Source organism: Pinus tabuliformis, chromosome J (genome assembly GCF_031772625.1).
Source record: "Pinus tabuliformis cultivar Carrire ecotype Pingquan chromosome J, CPIR1, whole genome shotgun sequence".
NCBI classification, from domain to species: domain Eukaryota; kingdom Viridiplantae; phylum Streptophyta; class Pinopsida; order Pinales; family Pinaceae; genus Pinus; species Pinus tabuliformis.
Genome location: NC_142295.1, coordinates 1,131,027,348 through 1,131,049,848, shown reverse-complemented (window position 1 = coordinate 1,131,049,848; position 22,501 = coordinate 1,131,027,348).

The following is a 22,501-nucleotide window of genomic DNA, read 5'->3' as shown; positions in this document are numbered from 1 at the left end:
ACAAGGGAGAGATGGAGAGAGAGTGTGTATGTTTGGGAGTGAGATAAAGAGACAAAGAAGGAGAGATGGAGAAATGGGGGAGATAAGGAGAGAGGAGAGAGGGAGGGAAAGAGAGATGGAGTTGGAGGGGGAGAGACAAAGGTAAAATAAAGAAATAGAGAAGGAGGGTGGAGAGAGAGAGAGAGGGAGTGATAAGAAATATTGAGAGAGAGGGAGAGATGATAACAAGAGGGAAGAGAGATAGAAGCGTGGGAGAGGGAGAGAAGGGGAAGAGAGAGAGAGGGAGGAGAGGAGAGGGAGGGAGAGATAGATATATGGATAAATAGAGTGTATGTTTTGGGGTGATATAGAGAACAAAGGAGATAGAGATATAGATGGAAAGTGAAGAGAGGGAAGAAGAGAGAGAGATGGAGAAAGAGAGGAGGGACATATAGATTGATAGATATGGAGTGAGAGAGCATGTGTGTTTGGGGGGTTGAGATACAGAGACAAAGAAGGATAGATGGAGGGAGATATATATATATAATATATATATATATATATATATATAAAATATATATATATGGAGGGGAGAGAAGAATATTTATTGCACTAAGATAGATCATTGATTTCAGTTTAGATGGTGATTTCTAATCCTATTTCATTGCTTGCAATAGATGCATGGTGATTTCTAAACCAGCCTAGATCCATCTTAACTCTAGATCTATCAAGCACCGAGAGGGATCAAATATCTTGAGGTGAAAACCTCTTTTTTGAGTGCAAAAATTGAGGAAAGGTTTGCACCTTGCGATATTTGATCCCTGTCGGCGCTTGATAGATCCACAGTTAAGATGGATCTAGGATGGTACATATTAATAATTAGATTGATCTTTAAATAGGGTCGAAATTAGATTAAAAATGTTAGATGTTAAATATAGATTTACGTTTCGATTTACATTTTTACGTTTTTATGTGAGATCAACCCCTACTGGGTTGTTTACATTTACATTACGTTTACATTTATCTTCTCATAAACCTGTTATGGATCATAGAAGCCTTAATTCAATATATATGTTAATAGATAACTCCTTACCACGGATTTTTAAATAATATTTTACTTACCTTATTAAATAATTAATTATTAAAATATTGGAATAAAATATTTTATATTTATTTATTCCTAATGGCTAGTTTTTAACTAAATATATAATATTTTAATAGATAACTCATTACCTTTGATTTTTAAATAATATTTTACATACCTTATTAACTAATTTACCAACTGCTAATTCTGGGCAATGATACATCCATGCTATTTAGTCCTTAAGATCAATTGATTCTTCACCTCCACATTAGTTTGTTTGAAACGTTAACCAAATCCAAATAATGTGAGTAATTAGAGAGACATTGATCTACATTATGGATCACAAAAGTCTTGGATCTAACAAATTTAATATTCTCATATTTTTTCTTAAAAAATTCTTAATTATTTATATAATAATAATTTATATTTTAAGATATTAAAGATTATTTAATCAATATTGATTTAATTAAGTTGTTGAACTAAATGCTAATTAAGTTTAAAATCTATATTTCCAACATAATTTTAAATTAAAAATAAATGCATTTAGTGCAAGCAATGAAATAGGATTAGAAATCACAATCTAAACTGAAATCAATGCATCTAGTGCAATAAATATTCTTCCCTCTCCCCCCTCCATCTATATATATATATATATCTCCCTCCATCTCTCCTTCTTTGTCTCTCTATCTCAAACCCCCAAACACACATGATCTATCACTCCATATCTATCAATCTCTCCATCCCTCCCCCTCTCTCTCCATCTCTCTCTTCTTCCCTCTCTTCACTTTCCATCTATATCTGTATCTCCCTTTGTCTCTTTATGTCACCCCCAAAACATATACTCTCTTTCTCCCATATATATACATCTCCCTCCCTCCTCCTCTCCCTCCCTCTCTCTCTTCCCCTTCTCTCCCTCTCCCCCACTTCTATCTCTCTCCCTCTTTTATCGTCTCTCTCTCTCTCTCTCCATCTTTCTTATCACTCCCTCTCTCTCTCCACCTTTCTCTCTCGGTTTCTCTATTCTTACCTCCCTTTCTCCCCCTCCAACTCCATATCTCTTTCCCTCCCTCTCTCCACTCTCTCACATCCTCTCTCTCTCTCCAACTCTGTTACTATATCCTTCCCTCTCTCCTCTCTCCTTGTCTCTCCCATTCTCTCCGTCTCTTCTTCTTTGTCTCTTAATCTCACCCCCAAACATACACACTCTCTCTCCATCTCTCCCTTGTCATTACCTCTCTCTCTCCACATCTCACTCTCTATGTATTTCTTCTTCCCTCCCTATCTCCTCCTATCTCTCAAGTCCGACCTCTCGTACTTCCTCTCTCACCCTTTCTCTCCGACCTCCCTCTCTCTTCCCCTATCATTCTCTCTCTCTCTCTTTCCCTCTAATCCTCTCTCTTCCCCATCACTCTCCTCATCTCTCTCAATTCTTGTCTCTCATTCTTACTCTCTCTCCCTCTCTCCCTTTTCCCTCCAATCCTCTCTATCTTCCCTCCAATCCTCTATCTTCCCCCATCTCTCTCTCTCTCTCCCACTATGTTACTATATCCCTCCCTATCTCCTTCCTCCCTCCCTTCTCTCTATCTCTCTTTCTTTGTCTCTTTATATCACCCCTAAACATACTCTCTCTCTCCATCTCTCCCTTGTCACTCCCTCTCTCTCTCCATTTCTCACTCTCTATGTCTTTATTCTTCCCTCTCTCTCTCCTCCTCTCTTGCAATTCCTCTCTCTCCCTTTCTCTCCTACCTTCCCCTCCCTCTCTCTCTCTTGCTGTTTTGGGGGTGAGATAGAGAGAAAAAGGGAGATAGAGATATAGATGGAAAGTGAAGAGAGGGAAGAAGAGAGAAATGGAGAGAGAGAGGGAGGGACAGAGAGATTGATAGATATGAGATGAGAGAGATAGAGAGATGGAGGGAGATATATATATATATATATATAGATGGAGGGGGGAGAGGAAAGAATATTTATTGAAATAGATGCATTGATTTAAGTTTAGATGGTGATTTCTAATCATATTCCATTGCTTGCACTAGATGCATTGATTTTAGTGTAGATGTTGATTTCTAATGATATTTGATTGCTTGCACTAGATGCATCGATTTCAGTTTAGATGGTGATTTCTAATCCTATTTCATTGTTTGCACTAGATGCATTGATTTTAGTGTAGATGTTGATTTCTAATGATATTTGATTGCTTGCACTAGATGCATTGATTTCAATGTATATGATTTCTAATCCTATTGCTTTCACTAAATGCATTGATTTCAGTGTAGATGGTGATTTCTAATCCTATTTGATTGCTTGCACTAGATGCATTGATTTCAATGTAGATGATTTCTAATCCTATTTTATTTCTTGCACTAAATGCATTGATTTCAGTGTAGATGGTGATATCTAATCCTATTTTATTTCTTGCACTAGATGCATTGATTTTAGTGTAGATGTTGGCTTATAATCCTATTTTCTTACTTCCACTAGATGCATTGATTTAAGTGTAAATGTTGGTCTATAAACCTATTTTCTTACTTTTCACTAGATGGATTGATTTGAGTGTATATGCTGATTTCTAATCATATTTGATTTCTGGCATTAGATGCATTGATTTTAGTGTAAATGTTGTTTTCTAATTTTATTTGATTTCTTGCATTAGATACATTGATTTCAATGTAGATGTTGATTTCTGATTTGATGTACTTGGATGTATGATGGTACATTAATTTTAAAGTGATTGGATTAATATTGTGCATTGATTTCAGTGTAAGCATACAAAATTATTGACAATGTACATTGATTTTTGTGTTATAGTAATTCAACCTATTAATATTGGAGAGAAAGAGAGACAAGGTATGAGGTTTAGTACAATATCTGAAGCTAAAGTTTTAAATGGATTATGATTTAACCTGTCCTTTTCATATAATCGATATGAAAAGATGACAAAAGTAACAAGGGTGACAATAAGAATAGTAGAAGAAAATAGTTTGAAAATAATCACAATGAAAGATTATTTGTAATTTACTATGTTCTTATTATTCACATTTTCTATCATTCAACACTATTACATTGTCACTTTACATTCAAATTTTTTATTTCATCATTAAATTTATTCACAATATTTATCATCTCAACAAACTCAAGTAACTAAGCAAATTTAAAATTAAAATCACCATATTAATCTAAGACATATTTAGCATATTTAAAATGATTATATTAATATTAGATGATTTTACATAATATTTATAAAATCAATCATCTCTTCATTAGATTTTCTTTGGATGCACACGACTGAGACTAGTCTAGATCCATCTTAACTCTAGATCTATCAAGCGCCGAGAGGGATCAAATATCTTGAGGAGCAAACCTTTCCTCAAGTTTTGCACTCAAAAAAGAGGTTTTCACCTCAAGATATTTGATCCCTCTCGACGCTTGATAGATCCGGAGTTAAGATGGATCTAGGTTGGTTTAGAAATCACCATGCATATAGTGCAAGCAATGAAATATGATTAGAAATAACCATCTAAACTGAAATCAATGCATCTAGTGCAATAAATATTCTTCCCTCTCCCCCTTCCATATCTATATATATATATATATATATCCCTCCATTTATCCTTCTTTGTCTCTCTATCTCAACCCCCCAAACACACATGCTCTCTCACTCCATATCTATCAATCTTTCTGTCCCTCCCTCTCTCTCTTCTTTCCTCTCTTCACTTTCCATCTATATCTCTATCTCCCTTTGTCTCTCCATATCACCCCAAAACATACACTCTCTTTGTGCAATATATCTATCTATCCCTCCCTCCTCCTATCCCTCCCCCTCTCTCTCTTCCCCTTCTCTCCCTCTCCCCACTTCTATCTCTCTTCCCTCTTGTTATCCTCTCTCCCTCTCTCTCTCTCCAACTTTGTTACTATATCCTCCCTCTCTCCTCTCTCCAACTTTGTTACTATATCCTTCCCTCTCTCCTCTCTCCTTATCTCCCCCATTCTCTCCTTCTCTCCTTCTTTGTCTCTTTATCTCACCCCCAAACATATTGACTCTCTCTCCATCTCTCCCATGTCACTCCTTCTCTCTCTCTCCACATCTCACTCTCTATGTATTTATTCTTTCCTCCCTCTCTCCTCCACTCTATCAAGTCCGCTCTCTCGTACTTCCTCTCTCTCCCTTTCTCTCCTACCTCCCTCTCTCCCCCCAGCACACTCTCTCTCTTTTCCCTCTAATCCTCTCTCTTCCCCCATTTCTCTCCTCCTCTCTCTCAAGTCTTGTCTCTCATTCTCCTCTCTCTCTTTTCCCTCCAATCTCTCTCTCTCTCTCTTCCCTCCAATCCTCTCTCTCTCTCTCTCTTCCCTCCAATCCTCTCTCTTCTCTCATCACTCTCTATCTGTCCAACTATGTTACTATATTCCTTCCTCTTTCCTTCTCTCCCCCCTTCTCTCTATCTCTCTTTCTTTGTTTCTTTATCTCACCTCTAAAAATACTCTCTCTCTCCATCTCTCCTTTTTCACTCCCTCTCTCTCCACTTCTCACTCTCTATGTATTTATTCTGCCCTCCCTCTCTCCTCCTCTCTTGCAATTCCTCTCTCTCCTTTCTCTCCTACCTTCATCTCTCTTCCCCAATCTCTCTCTCTCTCTATCCTCCAATCCCCTCACTATCTTTCTCCCTCTCTCCTTCTCTCTCTCCCCTTCCATCCTTGTGTCTCCCTCTCCCTCTCTTACCCTTCTCTACATCTGTCACTAATCTCCCTATCTATCTTAGGTGAAGCCTATGAGGCAAATACCACGGGACAAATAATTATTAATACCATGGGCCAAATACCATATTTATAAAAGAGGTACGGTAAATAAATAAATATAAAAGAGGTATAAAGAGGTATGATAAATAAATAAAATATATCAAATAGGATTAGAAATCAACATCTAATTATATACCAAGCCTATGGGCCAAATACCATGGTAAATAAAAGAGATATTGTAAATAAATAAAAATATAAATAAAGAGAGGTATGGTAAATAAATAAAACCTCTTTTTATATTTACTCCATAAACCTCTTTATACTTACTAAAATTCAAAAAATAGGTTTTATTTAGGTAAGGCCTATGGGCCAAATACCATGGGCCAAATTATTATTAATATCATACAATTTTTTTTTATTAATACTAATATTAATAATAATAATATTATTAAATATAATATTCATATTAATATATTATAATATAAATATTATTAAATTTAATAAGTTTATAAAATATTAAATTTGTTATATTATAATATACATTAATATATCATGATATATATTAACTCTAGATATATATGGGAGAGAAGAACAAAGACATTGTGTGATAGAGGTGGAGAGATAGGGGGGGTGACAAGGGAGAGATGGAGAGAGGGAGGGAAGAAGAAAGACATAAAGAGTGAGAAGTGGAGAGAGAGGGAGTGACAAGGGAGAGATGGAGAGAGAGAGAGTATGTTTAGGGGTGAGATAAAGAGACAAAGAAAGAGAGATAGAGAGAAGGGGGAGAGAAGGAGAGAGGGAGGGATATAGTAACATAGTTGGAGAGAGAGAGAGTGATGGGGAAGAGAGAGGATTGGAGGGAAGAGAGAGAGAGAGAGAGAGAGGAGAGAGAGAGAGAGAGAGAGAGAGAGAGGGAGAGAGAGGAAGAATGAGAGACAAGACTTGAGAGAGAGGAGGAGAGTGATGGGGGAAGAGAGAGGGAGGTAGGAGAGAAAGGGAGAGAGAGGAAGTACAAGAGAGCGGACTTGAGAGAGAGGAGGAGAGAGGGAGGGAAGAAGAAATACATAGAGTGAGAAGTGGAGAGAGAGAGGGAGTGACAAGGGAGAGATGGAGAGAGAGTGTGTATGTTTGGGAGTGAGATAAAGAGACAAAGGAGGAGAGATGGAGAGAATGGGGGAGATAAGGAGAGAGGAGAGAGGAAAGTATATAGTAACAGAGTTAGAGAGAGAGAGAGAGAGAGTGGAGGGAGGGAGGGAATGAGAGATGGAGTTGGAGGGGGAGAGACGGAGGTAAGAATAAAGAAATAGAGAGGGAAAGGTGGAGAGAGAGAGAGAGGGAGTGATAATAAAGATGGAGAGAGAGGGAGAGATGATAACAAGGGGGAAGAGAGATAGAAGTAGGGGAGAGGGAGAGAAGGGGAAGAGAGAGGGGGGGAGAGGAGGAGGGAAAGATAGATAGATATATTGGATAAAGAGAGTGTATGTTTTGGGGGTGATATAGAGAGACAAAGGGAGATAGAGATATAGATGGAAAGTGAAGAGAGGGAAGAATATAGAGATGGAGAGAGAGAGGGAGGGACAAAGAGATTGATAGATATGGAGTGAGAGAGCATGTGTGTTTGGGGGATTATATATATATATATATATATATATATATATATATATATATATATATATATATATATATATATATATATATATAGATGGAGGGGGGAGAAGGAAGAATATTTATTGCACTAGATGCATTGATTTCAGTTTAGATGGTGATTTCTAATCCTATTTCATTGCTTGCACTAGATGCATGGTGATTTCTAAACCAGATTAGATCCATCTTAAGTTCGGATCTATCAAGCGCCAAGAGGGATCAAATATCTTGAGGTGAAAACCTCTTTTCTGAGTGCAAAACTTGAGGAAAGGTTTGCAGCTCGTTAGATTTGATCCCTCTCGGCGTTTGATAGATCCGGAGTTAAGATGGATCTAGGCTGGTATATAATAATAATTAGATTTACGTTTAGATTTACATTTTTACATTTTTATGTGAGATCAGCCCCCATACTGGGTTGTTTACATTTACATTTATGTTTACATTTACATCTACATGTTTATGTTTTTACGTGAGATCCACCCCCATACTGGGTTGTAGAGTGCCTCTCTGCGCAATAATGTGAGTAACCCGAAAGACATTTATCTACATTATAGATCACAAAAGTCTTAAATCTAACAAATTTAATATTCTCATATTTTTTTTAAAGAAATTATTAATTATTTATATAATAATAATTTATATTTTAAGATAATTAAAGATTATTTAATCAATATTGATTTAATTAAGTTGTTGAACTAAATAGTAATTAAGTTTAAAATCTATATTTCCAACATAATTCTAAAATGAGTTAAATGATTTTTGAATGAATCAAAATACAATATAGACATTGAAAGAAACAGTTACAAGGAATGGAATCATAAATGTAGACATTGAAAGAAACAACAATGAAATCATAAATGAACCCTTAAACAATTTAGACATTGGAAAAAACAATAATGAAGTCATCAATCAATTTTTAGAACTCCTTTGTGTTCGAAATAATTGTATATGCATTTTTTATTTCATCTACAAAATACTATTTTTTTTAACCATGGTGGATCAGTGACTTGAGTGATCTAGGACAAGGCCATGATCAAACCTTTTGGCTGCCACTATACCACCAAAATTATATTTGATCTACTTGTAAGACGAATATACTAGGAATATATGACTTAGCAAGAACCAAGATGTCCTAAACAAAGTAACTCCCTGGGGCCATCTATTCCTCTAGCCTCATCACAACAGGGTTAACATATCATTTCAGAGAATCAAACTCATGTGGAGAGGTTGTTAACGTCCTATCTTAACTACTCAACCTACCCTTACTTGGCATTTCATCTACAAAATAGTTATGTAATATGTTTACTTTGAAAATCACGAAAACCCCCTACCTTATAAGGTATTTCCTCCTTAATTCTAGAATTGTGGGACTTGCACATTATGAGTTATTTATGGGGAATCTTGCAACCAACATGTTATCGATTTCTTCTTTAATCATAAACTTAAATTATATTCTCATATGTATGGTGTTTTTTAGGTTTAGTTAGTGAAAATATAAAGATCGTTAAAAAAAATGAATGTAATCTTACATTTAATACCTAAAACCAAAAATATTAAATAGTAGCAAAATCTTAACTGTGTATTCAAGATGGGTTGTGTGCTTTCTAAAACAACTATTATAGGGAAATCTAGCCATTTAGGATATGTATGTATATATGAGTTAGAGGAATAAACAAGTGAACATGTAACTAGTTTAGGTAGGTAATTGAATTCCTCAATTATTTCTCTTAATCTCATTACTACCCATTAACAAATGCAGTTGTCGCTTTAGTATGAAAATTCTTCAAGAATCATGGAAGAAAACCCTTCGACCTGAAACATGTAGCTAACCTATTTGTACGAATAATATTCGTAACATTTGAGTCTTTCTGGGTTAAAATATACCAAGAATAAAATTAATAAGTAGAGACGATTAGATAAGTAAAAATTAATAAGTAAAGGAACTCTGATAAGCAACTATACTATTATGTATGTAATTGTTTAAGAATTGTATTTTAAATTTATGTGATGGCCAAGAAAATGGTAGAGAATCGTTGGTTATGCACGAAAGGAGAAATGATTATTAAGTATAAGATGTCAAACACATTACATATTTGTGATTATAATTAGAGAACATTTGAATCACAAAAATTAACTTTAAAATGTAAAAAAATTGATAAATTTTATTTGTGTTTAATATATGAATTATTTTTGTAAAATATTCAAAATTTTAATAATTTTACATAATTTAAATCTAGAGAAATTTGGTGATAACATTAAATTAAATTATCATTATTGTATAAAATTTTGATTTTTTTTTTTGAAATAAAAAATAAAACCATCTACAAAAATTATTTTTTATTTTTTAAAACTAAAAAATTAAATCTTTTATAGATACTTAACTCTTAATTTTTTTTTTTATCACTTTTATATTAATGGACAAACAATTTTTGACCTAAAAATGCAAAACATATATATATATATATATATATAATTATATATTTTTCTATTTAAAATTGAAATTTACTTTATTCCACACATATTTGAGAAACTATTTTTTATTTAAAAATGAAATTTATTTAATACTCTTTCTATAATATTGGCAAACAATTTTTCATTTAAAAACCAAGATTTATTTAATACCCTTTACCTAAAAACAAACGTCGCATGTCAACTTTCAAATTTAATACTTCTATGCTAAGTCATAAAAAAAACTCATTATAACACTGCACAACAAGGTGTGTTACTACACTGTTAATGAAACACCATGAGTGGTCACTTTATTTATTTGAATAATTTATTCTAGGCGACTTTCGAATAGGATCTCTTTGACGCGCTCTTTCATTTCTATATCATGTGCAAGTGTGAAATCATCTCCCTGCTTGTAAAATAGTTACCTCGATCCTGCACTGTCAAAAAGTAGTCTCCTGCATTTGTCTGGCACATCTTTTGCACCCTTGAAATCTACGAGGGTGTTTTCCATGAGACTATAAACATGTTTGAGAGCTTCTTCCTAACATTGTATGGAAGAAGCCACCTCGCCTTCACCTCTCTCCTCCTAGATTAATAATAGTTAGCAACAGTTCAAGAAAATTAGAAGCATCTAAGGACACGGATTATATATTGGACTATAAGACACTGAGTGCCCTGCCTAGTAAGTTTTGATATCGCTCACTAAATGTCTTGTCAAGCTCACCAGATATGAAAATTTGGATCGGTAATCAATTTGGGAGAGTATGTGATTTTCTTTCTGCTGAAAATAACAACACAAAAAACACTATAAAACAATTTGTACATATATTTCACGATGAATGAAAGAACCAATGATGTTTATAGGACTCTTTCAAAAGAAAACAAAAAAACCCATAATGGCATACCAATATCAATACTTACTATCAATGAAGAATCTGCAATGATAATGAGATTAACTGCAATTTAACTGTTGGAAACAGAAGGAAAAAACCAAAAGAAAAAATTGCATCTAAATAGCTAGCGCAACCGTTTATATTCTAAAATTATAAGCTGATAGTTGTTGGACATAACTGCCTCAACTAGCCATGTAGTATATGTGTCAAATTTATTTGTTTGGGGGAAGCTACTTTTGTTTGTTTTGTTTAAATATATAAACAAAATATTATTACATTTTATACCTTTAAAAACATTATATTTATAAAAAAACTATTTATGTTTAAACATGAAAAGTATTCATCCTTTAATTGTCTATTATGACTTGCATATTGTTCTGGTTGGTAGTAATTACTACTAAGTTTACATATTTACACTTTTACTCCTACATGTTAAAGTTTTAAAACATCAATAATGGCACGTATATCTATTTCCATCTTGTTCCTTTTCTTTTTTATGCAAATACTTAAGTTATGGTGGGAAGTAACTCATGGTAAATAGGTTATTTATGTGAGCATGAGCTATTTTCAAATATTTTAATTTTAGAATGTTTTCGTATGAAGCTTAACAATGAAAAATCATTGCACAAATATTTAAAAATAATGGCACAAATATTGCAACTACATCCAAAAATTATAGCAAAAAAAATCTGAGGTAGTTATCCACATGGCACAAATGCTGCAATAAGATCTTCAAAGTTATGGCCCAATCAAATGTTTGAAAAATAAAATTTTCAATATATATATATTTTTTTCAAAGATAAACATTGTAACTTGCATTGGTCAATGCTAAACTAATAATGGTCAACATGCAAATCGATTGCTAGAGTTTTGACTTGGCAGAGACTAATAAAACAAGTGTTGTAGGGCAACATAGTTTCTGCCATTGAAATTAGTGATTATGTTGTTATAATAATTTCATATAGAAGTTGTGCTAAGCATGATACATATAAAGCATACTAAGAAATATTTTAATTGATATTAATATAGCATGGAAAACATTAATATATATTTTTCATATATGTGACCTAACATAAAATAATTATTTTATGAAAATATTTTACAAAGCACAATTGTAACTGCGAATCCACCCAGGTGGTCAAATTCATGGTTTCACTAATTATTTGTGCAATTTTAACATTGTGTAATTTCAACCATTTCCATCTTGTTGGATTAAGACCCTATAATTGTGAATCCACCCAAATGGTCAAATTCACAGTTTCAATAATTGATCATGCAATTTCAACCATTTTCATGTTGTTGGATTCTGACCCTCCCCGAAAATGTGGCATGGTGATATGAATGTCCAATACACAACACCATTTGTCACAATCCATAAGAACATTTTCACAAGTAAACTAATCAAGTTGAAATTCTGTCTACTACATTCAGTAAAACGAATATAAAGTGTTCACAACAATCCCATTCCTAACAAAACCTGTAATTACCAGAGTCCATGAGAAGTCATAACGTGTGGAATTTTGGTGTAAACACCTACAATCATCCATTAGACTATCACACTTGGCATAAAGGTTAACGAATGTGCTCCGCAGAAATATATGGGGTGAGAAGCATATCAGAATGATGTGGGAATGGACTAGGTTTGTTTGGCCTCATTGGAGGTCTCCAACAGAGAAACATACACATAAGTGTCTCCAGTGCAACCCACATTCTGTAAAATAAACAACGCTTCACTCAGTTGGCCCTATTTGTACGACACGTTAACGTTTGTTATATATGGAGCACAACTTTTTTTGTTATCTCTCAAATGGTGTCATGTTTTAAACAAGATTGCTTTCTTTTGCAAAGAAAAATGGGGATGGGATGATCAAGACCTTTCCATAATGAACATGGAAAATGTTCTTGCTGCAATCTATACATTGACAAAATTTACAACTTTATGTAGCCCAATGGTGAGAGAAATTCCTACCAAGAGCTAAGCATCCTTTCTACTATGGCATGTTGGCAAGGACTATGCTTTGCTCAAATGTGATTGCATAAATTGATGGCAGTTTTCACACTGAGAAGGAAAATCATAACTACCACAATAGTTGCTAACATGCAACATATACACAAATAGAAGCATGTCAATTTCTTCATTCACACTTATCCATCGTTCTCATGATAATTATGAAAATGTAGAGCGCAAAACCATTTCACGTTATCAACAGAGAATAAAAAAGTAATAAATGAACCCCTCAATGACATCCCACATGTATAGAGAAACACCTGAATTCACAAATGGTAATTCAAGACCAAACATATATTTCTATTAATTCCATGGTGCTACAATTTTCATTTACTCCACACCATGTACATCATCCAATTGCACATAATATAAGCTATAATTGAAGCCACCGTTGAATAACAAGAGCCAAATACAATCTCAAAGGATGACCAAGATCCCATAATAAAATGAAGTTGGCAACCATGTCGAGGCTATGTAAAATCATAATTACAAAATGATATCTAAAAATCATAGACCGGAGAAGCAGAAAGTATATTGAGGGTTGCCTCAATTAAAGGGTTTATAAAAATTCTTTCAGATGTACTGATTGAAAATCCAAGATGCTTTTTCCCTAAAATATATCTACTATCAACTGTATTCCCATTATGGCATATACACTCATCCACAGATCAAATACCAAGGTCACCAAAAGGTTAAAATACCATTTTTTTATTATTTGAGAAGTTAAACATGACAAGTAATCACTCTGAAAGGCTAAAAGAGGAACACACATCTTATATCTTAATATGGAATAGATCTGTAATTTGATAAACCAAAGAGATGACATTAATATATGATTAAGGAGAAGAAAGCAAATATTGTTAGACAACTAATCCTCGAGATTAAGTTTGTGTTATGGTGAGTGGTTATTAGAGTCCAAGAAGACCTGGAAACTGAATCAATGGTTTCTTTATGTATTTATATGTACACATTGTACATCATTCATTGACATCAATTTAATATACGTTTGAGTTGGTTTCCAATTTTGTTGTCTTACAGTGGTATCATAGCATGATTAATTTTATCTGTCAAATAGAATGAGCCACTAGTTTTGTGGCCATCCAAAGCATTGGGCAGGAGAAGAAATTTACGTAAAAATTGGAGTGGTTGGAGAATAGAGGTGTATGTGTAAGTAAGAAGGCGTGAATGAAGGACGCGTAGAAGAATCGATCAATATGAAATAGGCAGAATGGGTTGAAAGGCGATTAACCTGCGCTGGCATTAGAATGAAAAGTCAACAATATAAAAATAAAAGGTTGTTAAAGAAACTGTTTTGCGCAGTACAAACTCCATCGACCTCAAATGATTTTTTCATCAGGACTATTTTATGATTCCGCTCATGAATATGATTTGAAATCCATGCATTCTATGCATTTTATATTGAAGCACAATGTTATTGATATGCCATCATTGTTCATCAATTTTTGTTAGTTTTGTGTTTGCACGCTCATGATCCTCCCTATCTCATTCACTTGACATTGTGCCAAATACCCTAGTTTTACAAGTAGCTTTTAAGTGTTCCATTGGGTTGCAGTGGACCATCCAGTTGGCTGCAAGGGTTTTTGTAGTGCATTTTGATTTATAGGTCTACTGCATTTTCATTGTTAAACACTTGAACCTAAAATTTGCATGGCTAGAAAATTTTGTCCCATCGAATGACTTCAAATCTATGTCTGGTCCGAATGGAAATCCGTTAATAGGGAGAGATTTAATATTATTTACCATGAATAATATTTTTCTTTATGGTAAGGAATTGTTAAAGTTGTGGAACTCGACCTGGACCATATTCGAAAACCTAGTCATTACAACAAATTATAATTGTCTAAGGTGCTGAGCCATTCAAAGGTTCTAGTTGGTTGAAAAATTGTGTTAGTGGCACTCTCAAGAGAAAGTGGCCATCAAGAAAAGTGATGGTGATTTTGTGATAAGGCCAAAGTTTTGTTGAATAAAGATTCATTATAGCAACTACCATGCATGTTATTTCTTATGACTTTGATAGTGTGGGGATGAAAGTGGTCGTCTCCAGTCATCTTGGAGAAAACGCTGAAAATAAGGTAGGTAGCCTAGATTCAAGTCTCTTTAATAATATCAAAGATATAAACCATTCGATTAAAATGCATACGGCTACCTCTTCCGATGTAATTTGACCGGGATCACTAGAAGACCATGTGTTGAGGCGATTACTAACTTTAGCAACTTGAAAATTAATTAGTGCATGACCAATATCATTTTTCATGAACACAACACAAGAATTGATATGGCACATTGTTCTTCTCTAATCATGATTTCTTTGAACTCGTGGTAACTGCACCGAGGTTTCGGTTTGGCTCCTTTTACCCTGGAAAATTAGTTCTATCCAATTTTATTGGATAGAGCGTGTTGTGCGGGACCTCTTGGAGGCGAGTTTTGCAGATTTTCAAAATTGTTAAACCTCCTGAACTTATTCAAGTGCATTTTTTTGCATTTTGATTATGGTCAATATTTCTCTTCAGAATAAAGCCTTGAGATGGACATCACAACAGGCATAAGCAACAAACATGGGAAGTATCGAACTGCCATTCCATTGAATAGCACAAAAACTACTTATGGCCGCTTCGTAAAGTTTTGAAGTGAGGGATGTTGCATTGGTGAGTGAACCACTTGTTTGCCTACTCCAGTAGTTAATTTCATTCTTTCATGATATCACAACGCACTGTTTTCAATCTTGTATCATTATGTATGGTGTATGTTTAAGTTAACCATTGAAATGTTTTTGATGGGCATGCTAGAAGAAAGTAATCATTTTGTACCTTTAGAAGATTGTTGTGCCTTTAGAATAAAGTTGTTGAGGGTTTTTGTTTATCCATTTAAGGTGAAGGAGTTGATTCATATTTGGGCAGTTGTTGATGTATAATTGTTGGTTGCCCTAATTCTAAAGAATATTCATGCCTATGAGAAATAAGTTGTGAAAGTTTATATTGATTTGGATGATGCTTGTGATTGTTGTATGCTTTATTGGTAAACACTTGTTGTTTTGAGCACCTAGTTATGGTGAGAGATTTCTTGTTGATTTTAAATTCACTTGTATTGAGTGCATTTTCAATGGTAATCGAAACCCTTTTGAAAGTTGATTGTAAAATGGCCATACTTGATGATTTGTTAGAGTTATTAAACACTCTAATGTTGTCTACCATTCATAACACTGTCCAAATCAACAAGGACACCCTATCTCACATTAGAAATTGTTTGCAAAATACACAAGAGAAGATCAAGTTTCTGCAACTCAGATCCCAATTCTAGCGACTCGATGAACTTCAAAAGAAATATTGTGATTCTGAACTGGTGTTTATTCAGAAAAACACTTTGTTTGAGCTTGATTCCAATCTATAGTCAGAGATGGAACAAACCATTCCAAGAGAAAATTTCGATGCAGTTGAAAGCCCTGATGTGAAACTTACAGTTCCCGAAATATTTTTTAGACCTTGGTAAGAAATTGTACACAACAAAAACAAAACTAGTTTGGGATATAAAAAGGATGTCTTGGATATATCTTTTCATATACCTTATTTTTTAAGCCCATAAAATTTCATAGTGTTGGATTTCTTGATGGTTTTGTTCTAGAACAAATTGACCGTTGCCAACATTATGACATAGTTGGACACGTGAAATATCAGTGTTTTGATCTTCACCCACGTGAGCATTATGGAAAGTGCAATCACCATTCAAACAAATGTTCCCGAAAGAAAAATACTGCAAGAGAGAAACTAAATTTTGGATGGATTTCTTCTTCGGATTGGTCTAAAGCTACCAAGAAGATTTACAGGTCATACTATAGGATATGTTCAAGAGTATTGACTAGCCTTGTAGTGATGAAAAGTAATTCATCTTCCCACCTTGTATCAGACAAGGGCTGAATTGATGGAATTGATGGTCTGCTAACAGCTTCGAAGATTTGTCAAGCGAGCCTGAGCCAAAGATCCATAAGTGAGTTTGAGCCACAACCTGTACTAGTTAGAGAAATTGATGGAATTGATGGTCTACTACAGGTTCAAATATTTATCAAGTGAGCCTGAGTCAGAGATCCACAAGTGAGCATGAGCCACAATTTGTTCCAGTTAGAGCTAGAGTTGTAACCAGAGAGACTTCATTTCTTTTCTAAATGAGTTGTTTGTGAATGAACACTTCCAGATTCAAAATTGTTCGAGGAACTACATTGATAGTTCCAGAGTTAGTGGTCACCTTAAAACCACATTTTTGATTGTTTTGAGAACTACTATGAAGGTTCTAGAGTTGGTGTTGGTTGAGACTTTGATTTCTCCCATATTTTGGTATCATTTGTGGTTTTCTCATTAAAAGCACCATCTTCGGTTTGTGATTATCCTTGAAAACAATTTCTGAGAGACATTCAGTTCTTGGCTAAGATGCATTTTAGCTTTCATTCTTCGACTTTGATACATCCCTTTAGATTAAGGGAGGAATGTTAGGAAACTAATCCTCAATATTATGTTTGTGATATGGTGAGTGGTTATTAGAGTCTAAGAAGACCTGGAAATTGAATCAACAATTTATTTATGTATTTATATGTACACATTATCATTGACATCAATTTAATATACGTTTGAGTTGGTTTCCAATTGTGTTGTCTTACAAGTAGTATGATAGGTCTAAAGAATTCTTCATCTAACAATTGAAGATAGATCAAATAATTTCAAAGGAGAAATAAATGCCATAAGTCATATGAATAACATTTTCAAAATTCATATCCAAACTTTAATGACTTTGAAGCATAAACTCCAAAATGAACATTGGAGATCAGCTAACAGTACTATAACGAGTAAGAAACTAGAAAAAACTTAGTTTTAAATTGCTTAAGTTTACACAATTTCAATTTTTTCCCAAGGTGTTTGAATCCAATTTAAAATAAAATAAAATTTAAACAAAATAACATGATCTCACCAATAATCATATCACAAAATTCCCATGAAAAGGCAAAAAAATGTCACTCGTTAGCCTAGACTATGCCTATCAAGAGAATATTTTGAATAAAATACTAAGTCTCTGTCCATGGGAGAAACATTTTCCATGTAAATTAAGGCCTATATATTAAATGGGCAAGTACACTGTAATGATCTTGGGAGGAGGCACTGTAACTATGTTTTTTGGGAAGAGTTCTTAAGCTTCACCAAATGGTGACAAAGAACTGCAACAACAACAGAAAAAATACCACCTTAATGTACTTAGATCCACACACGTAACCACCCATTTTACACTGAAGCTATATAGCCACATGTCACACATGACTACTTCCTTCACATTTCAGCAAAACACTAACGATCACGAAAAATATCATTACACACTTTGGAAAGAACTTATGCAAGTAGCCTTGTAGCTGAAATCAAGAAGTTATCTCTCTATATCAGGTCTGAATGATACAACCTGCAACTATTCTTATTGGTAGATTTTCATTTTGAAGTTGTGCACGACATTGGTTGCATTAGAGAATGTTATTACTTTGGAATCTTCAGTTCTATGATTAAAGGTCCTATTGTTGTCACAGTCCATTGATTTCAAAGATTTAGATCCTCTTGTCACATAAAGACCAGGTTGAATATACATAATCCACATAGTTACAAACAATACATAAACATACCTTTAGGGGCGGAATGAGGCAAATGTCATAGGGATATTAAAAGCCTCTTAGTGCTTAGATATCACTTATATCACTTATACACACATGAAAGTTGTGATATTCAATTTAGATCACTTAAATATATAATGACGTGGCATTATTTACTTGCATTTTGTAAACTATTAGGAAGCATAAATATTTTAATATCCCTAGTTTTAGTCTGCATATAAGATGGGGCCATGAGGCAAGGTTGATAGGCCATAAACATTTAATGTTCAAATAAAAGAGCTAGGGAATTTTCATGTATCCATTAAATATTTTTCATTATGAATCTTTAGTCCATTCAAATCGTTTTAACTTTCATGCGTGCCTTACCTGAGGTTATAAATTGCTTATTCAAAAAATTTGATACCAAATATGACAACATACATGTATCTTTAGTTGTAGAACCATTTGGAAATAGTGTTTACATTAGTAAATTGATAGATTAGGTTGGTTGGTTATTGGAATTTGTTGAGAGATTTTCTCAACAAGTAATTCCTTGTTTGGAATTTGTTGGATCTCATGAGCACTATTTATGTGGCTTGTAATTTGTATTTTATTGTAATATATGAATTATTTGTGTGTAATCTGTCTACCATGTTTGCTCTACCAATTTCTTTGTTGGTATCAGAGCTTGTTTGGGCTTGACTCCCTTAAGGGAGAGCCCATAAAGATGTGAGAGCAGTGATAGTTGATTCCTGTAAATATGTAGGTGTGTGAGATCATATTTGTTTTTCAGTGAGTTTTGTTTCCTGTGAATTTTATTATAATACCCACCCGAGATCCCTGTGGTGAGATTTCTTTGATTGAATGTGGAGTATTTTTGCGTGAATGTATAGCTGCAAGGATCCAATTAGTTGGGTAGGGAATCTCAACAATGCGAAACAATGGAGCACCAAGATTCTAGCTGTTGCTGGACATACCAAGGATCCTTCTGACGTTGTGACAGTTCGATCCTTTGACACAGAATCCTGTACATGGTGTGTACTAAAGTCATATGGAAAAGATCTGATTGCAAGTGCAGATCAATTTGTCACTCTCATAGGGTCCGTTTAATTATGTTTGGCGGTGAGGACTCAAGGAGGAGTCTTCTGAATGATCTGAATATTCTCGACTTGGAAATGATGACTTGGGATGTTGTAGAAGCTGTGGGTATGCCTCCATCACCACAGTCTGATCACACTGCTACAGTACACGCAAATCAATATCTTTTGATTTTTGGTGGTGGTTCTCATTCCACATGTTTCAATGATCTTCATGTCCTTGACTTGCAAAGTATGGAATGGTCACGACCAAAAATGCAAGGCACTTTGCCCACCCCTCGAGCTGGGCATGCAGGTGTCACAATTGGAGTCTTTGTAGAAGAAGGGATATGTTCTACCTCATGCGAAGATGGTCAATTCAGATCTGGCAAGGATCGTAAATTCTGATGAAACCCATCAACAGGGAAATTAAGCGGAAGCCGCTGAAGATCCAGACTATTTGTTTCAATTAATCTTCACCAACGAACCAATTTTGAAGAGCTTTGTTCGCATTGTGTAGGGTGGAATAGAGGAGAGTAGTTATGGAGTGTAATTGGTTTTGTTGTCTTCTTTGTTAAGCAGTTTATTTGTAAGTTATATTTGGTGCAGAACCAATTAATGAACAATATTGCATAATTCAAATTAGTGGTTCTTGGCGCTCGGAAACCCTTGAACACATCACTAGTTAGATTGTGTTTATATTGTTATGGTTTGTTGTTCTTGGCACTCAGAAACCCCTGAACAATGACTACAGGTTACAGTATGAGATCCACGTGTGTGAAATAGGTCAAGTTGTTAGATCAGTTTTTGTTATAGATCTGACCCAGAAATATAGGAGAATACAAATATACCTAAGAAATAACAAGATCTGAATATAGATAGAAATGCTTCTCTTTATTAATCAAACCCTTAAAGGTAGGGAAACACCATACAACTACTCCTTAAGGAAGGAGAACACTCCACAAGCCATATGCTTGTTACTACAATTCCTCACACTTCTTAATGGGGAGTCTCTAGCCTCTATATAGGCCTTGTACATACAATACCATGGGTCATTACCATGGTTACCTCAATACCATCTATCTAATACAATGGGATTATTACATTATTTCTAACTACTTGTGGTCCCTTACATGATACGGGTTAACCACTTTATTTATTACTATGGTCCATCCCATTATTACATTATTCCCTTGGGTACCTCCCTCTGTACCCCATACTATTCCCCTTAGGTATACTACAGTTTTTGAACACATTCATTATGCAGATCGTCTGCCCAACAACTGATGGATAGCTGAAAGCGAAATATCCAACAGATGGTGATTGGTCCATAGGATAGTTCATTGCTTGACAACTCTTATCGTGGAAGCCCCGATGAGCCGAGTTGTCAATATTGTTGATCTTGCAAATTTCATCAAAGATGGTTAGAGGCGATTATGTCTTAAATGAGTTGAATGGGAAGCTCAAATATTGTGGTGGTGAAAAGAGTGTTGTCCAAAGACTTCAAAGTGGGGATAAGTGCCAAGGAAGACGAGTCAGATAGATGAGACATGTTAATTGTAATTTATTTTTGTAATGATGTAAACATAAGCATTAAAGGGGGCACTTGGAAATAATGCTTACATTAGTAAATTAATAGATTAGGTTGGTTGGTTGTTGGAATTTGTTGAGAGATTTTCTCAACAAGTAATTCCTTGTTTGGAATATATTGGATCTCATTAGCACTATTTATGTGGCTTGTAATTTGGATTTAATTGTAATATATGAATTATTTGTGTGTGTAATTTTTCCACCATGTCTGCTCTACCAATTTCTTTGTTTTAGATTTCATGTGTGCCTTAGCTGAGGTTATATATTTCTTATTCAAAATTTTTGATACCAAATATGACATACATGTATCTCTAGTTGTAGAAACTAGGTCCAACATCCTAACTTCTTTCAATGGAATTTTTCCATGGAGATAAGCCAATCAAAATCAAGGCAACGACAATAGTGAAAGCCAAAGACAATTCTCAAAATTAACAGATAACATATAGGTGTTTAAGGTCATCAATGTAGTGAGGGTAATGAAGAAAACACCCATGGACGAGTTGAAATGGCCTTGAAATAGTCTTGACAGGCCAAACGAATGTATTGAGGGAATACCAAATTTACCAGATAATGGTACTCTGCAAAATCAATGATTCCAAGTCACCTCATCAGATGAAACTGTGTTTTCATGTTGGAAAAAAAATTTAGAAGTAAATAAATTGTCATGACGAATAATAAATGTAAAGGCATCTTTGAGACCTTAGCGACCATTTGCTTCTTCACCCCTTTGTCTTGACTACCAGTTTAGGGAATCTTCCCAGTGATTTTTGAAATCTGTAGACAGGAAAATCGAGAAAAAAAGGGATGCCAAAAGACAGAAACCAACCTTCACCCTCTACTAGACAATTCTCAAAATTAATAACTAGCATATGTCTTTAATGACATCAATGTACCGAGGGTAATGAATAAAACACCAATGGACAAGAGATGAAATGTTCTGGGTAGGACAAATTACTACTAAGTAACTTCTTTTGAGCGCATGCTAAATTAATCAAATGATGGTAAGATTATTGATTCCAGGTCACCTCATTAGATGAAAATGTGTCTATATCCATTTTTTTTGGCGAAATTGGGTCTGCGCCAATATTTTGGCAACCAAATTTAGAAAGATAGAATTTTTCATGACCAAATATAAAGTTTATAGTAAAGGAAATCTATAGACATGCGGTTCGGGAAAAAAACAAAAAACAAAAACAAAATGTCAAAAGACAAAAACCAACCTTCACCCTTCACTGAAGAATATGATGACCTTCAACCTTGACATTGTTGATGAGTAGGCTATTGGAAATAAATAGCTTAAACACACAACTTCCTGGTTATAAAGAACTTCATTGATTCTAAAGACAAATATTTTGGATAACCATACCAATTATTATATCACAATGGGTCCAATCAACTCTTATTAACACA